Here is a 3,577-nt window from a genome sequence, read left to right as displayed (position 1 = left end):
CTGCCACCTTCAAGGTTTTAATAAGTGTTGTTATAGCCATTATCCAAATCAGGGCTACAACTACACTGTTATTATATCATGGAATATTCTGAAATTTGATATTTGCATGGCTATATAAGAAAGAATTGGATTTCAAGTTGAAATACTCAAAAAAAACCTGCTTCAAAATAGAGTATTTAATTAGGATCTCTGGCCCCTCTATCTCTTATTTCTGAAGATCTGTAGACATCTCCCATAGCTAAAGGTTCTTATCAATCTTTCTGTCTCTTCAAGGATCAAGAGTATGGAAAACAGCCTGAAAAGAAAAATGAAAGATGAAGGGTTACAGGTCTGACAGTAATTCCCCAAAAGTCAACCATTCTAAGTAAAAAAAAAAAAAAAAAAAGCAAAGCCAAAATCAGAAAACACAACAGACCTTCATATGTGAACTAAGCACTGATAGAAATCAAGGAATAACATTAGTTCAAATTCCACTGTATTCTCCCTACAGCAGCATGTGGCCTAAATAGTCAAATGACTGTCATTAAAAAGATGTTGAAAGCATAGCACATGTATTTAACTTGTGATGTACATTTGGCTCTTGTTATGGTTGGGATTTAAGGGTTATTCACAGATTCACAGTGGTCCATGTCAACTCAGTTCCTCTCAATACCATAGTAAGTTATTCCTACAATTCAATTATTCAATTCATGTTCCAAAGCTGTGGAACACAATTACTTTATAGCATCAACAACAGAAAGTTACTGAGAAAATAAGGGTAAGAAACACACATTAGCATAAGACTGTTGATTAAATGATTAACAGAGACAAAAGTCTCTGAGGGGACCTGGCTAGATTCATGCATTTATACTATGGTAGATGAAGTAGAGCTTCATCTATAACAAAAGAGAAAGTCAGTGTGTGATTATTTCTTTCACATAGTTGAGCTGCCTGTTTCATTAAACCTCTGAGCACATGCATCAAGCCAAACTGGTTATTACGCATCCACTTTCTGCCCTTGGACCTCCTTTGGAAGCTAGAAAATATTCCCACATGAATATGAATCTCAGTTGCATCTCTGATTCACAGTGTTTCCAAGCTCAGTGAGAATAATTACTCTACAATTGCCATCACAGACCTCATATTGGAAGCCAAAGCATAGAGTTTCTTGCTGCAATCTCATGTTCAATGGAGCAAATCCCATTAAGTAAGATGAATCTTGATGGGACATAGAACACAAAAACAGCTAACTGAAAGAACAACTAGAAAGTGTAGCTAACTATGCAGGAAGAAGCAAGCCAGATATAGTAACACTAAGAGATTTCTGTAAACTTTAAATTAAGCTTTAGAATGTTTACAAGCAATGTTGCACTGCTTTTAGCTGAAGTAAGGCCAAAAAGACATGTGAAGGGAAGACTTTAAGCACATTACAGTAGGCAAAAAGTATAGAGAGTTTCACATCTAGTAGCTAGAACAGACCACAGCCTGCAGGTTCAGACCAGTTCAGGTAACCACAGGGAACAAAATCAAGCTATAGGTTACATCTAGTCTGTCCAGAGAGAGATGAGAAATTACTATCTACTTTCCTGATTAATATTCATGTGTTTTACACTGGTGATTAGTTTATAAAAGAAGTGTTTGAGGCACTATTACTCTAGTCAACCTGCCAATACCACTGAAGCCATTGGTCCTTTCAACTTCAAACATGAATTTTGCATAAGCTTGGGCCACTCAATACTTTTTCTTAAGACCAATATGAATTTCCAGTAGATGGATTCTTCTCTTTCAATTAAGTTGTCGTGGTTTAACCCCAGCCAGTAACCAAGCACCACGCAGCCACTCACTCACTTCCCCCCCACCTAGTGGGATGGGGAGAAAATCAGGAAAAGAAGTAAAACTTGTGGGTTGAGATAAGAACGGTTTAATAGAACAGAAAAGAAGAGACTACTAACGATAACACTAATAAAATGACAACAGTACTAATAAAAGGATTGGAATATACAAATGATGCACAGTGCAATTGCTCACCACCCACCGATTGATGCCCAGTTAGTTCCCTGAGCAGTGATCCCCCATCCCCACTTCCCCCAGTTTATATACTGGGCATGACATCACATGGTATGGAATACCCCTTTGGCCAGTTTGGGTCAGCTGCCCTGGCTGTGTCCTGTGCCAACTTCTTGTGTCCCTCCAGCCTTCTTGCTGGCTGGGCATGAGAAGCTGAAAAATCCTTGACTTTAGACTAAACACTACGTAGCAACAACTGAAAACATCAGTGTTATCAACATTCTTCTCATACTGAACTCAAAACATAGCACCGTACCAGATACTAGGAACACAATTAACTCCATCCCAGCTGAAACCAGGACATAAGTTTTAAAAAATCAGTCTTGATATGTATTTCTTATATGTAATGCAATATTATATTATACTGTCCAATACTGTATTTGCTACAATACATACTTCATCTTTCCAGGAAAGTTTTTTAAAATAGTCATTTGGTATAATTTTATTTTCCTGGGGAATTATTATTGATCTCTACAGGATCCTAGGTATTGTCCAGGAGTCAGCACCATGGTTTCTCCAGAGCAAATAAAGGATTAAGGTACACTGAACTTCAGATTTCTACTAAGAATTTCATTTAGCAAATTTTGTTTGCACACCAGCACTAGAAATAATATATTTGGAAAAAGTGTATTTTGTTGGATAGTTTTAGCCATAAAACCTAATGAACTGGGTTGCATGGAAGTACTTTTCTTCTCCCACAGGAAGCAGAAATGCCATCTGTGTCACAAGAGAGCTTTCTACAAGTGACTGCTTTGCACATCACACATTTTTTACATCATTTTGCAGCATATCTATGCCGTGGACCAGTCTTACCATGCTGAGACAATAGCATCTCTATATTTCTCGTCTCTCATTTTTAGTCCCAAAGTTGCCATGTTCAACACATAGGCAAAAGCACCTCCTAATTGCACTGTGGACAATTATGTGCATGAGAAATACGAAACTGAGCTTAAAGAAAAACATAATTTGCAAACTTGATGGAAGGGTACATCATTACAGGATTTCCACGACCATTTTGTCATTTAAGTTGTATTTTCGTATCATTTGGCACATTTCACACCATCGCTCTGAATAATGTATTTGGGGAAAATAAAACATATGTTATCACACATTTTTAGCCATAAAAGGTAATGAACTGCATGCCATGGAAGTATTTCTGTTCTCCCACAGAAAGACTTCGTTTTAGATCTCTGCCACGTCTCCTGTGTTTGGGCTTTGGCAGAGACCCTGTAGCCCCTGACGGGTTCACCCTCAAGACTACACGGAGTTTCCGAGTACCTCACTATGCCCGCTGTTCCCGTACTGCCAAACGGGCGACACACACCTTACTACTCCCTCAGCTTCTCTCAGCGCGCACTTATTCTTACACCAAGCCTTGAACGTTATAGAAACAGTCGTAGCCACCAGGATCAACACCCAAACGCCGCTCCCTCAGACTGGCGGCCGTTGCGACCCGCCGGCCTGAGGCGAGCCCACGCGCCCGCCACGCTGCACGCGAGGCACAGCCTCACCCCCCCCCCCCCCCCCCCTT

The sequence above is a fragment of the Haliaeetus leucocephalus genome, unplaced genomic scaffold (genome assembly GCF_000737465.1).
Source record: "Haliaeetus leucocephalus isolate CR32 unplaced genomic scaffold, Haliaeetus_leucocephalus-4.0 Scaffold149, whole genome shotgun sequence".
Lineage (NCBI taxonomy): Eukaryota > Metazoa > Chordata > Aves > Accipitriformes > Accipitridae > Haliaeetus > Haliaeetus leucocephalus.
This window is presented reverse-complemented; position numbering follows the sequence as displayed.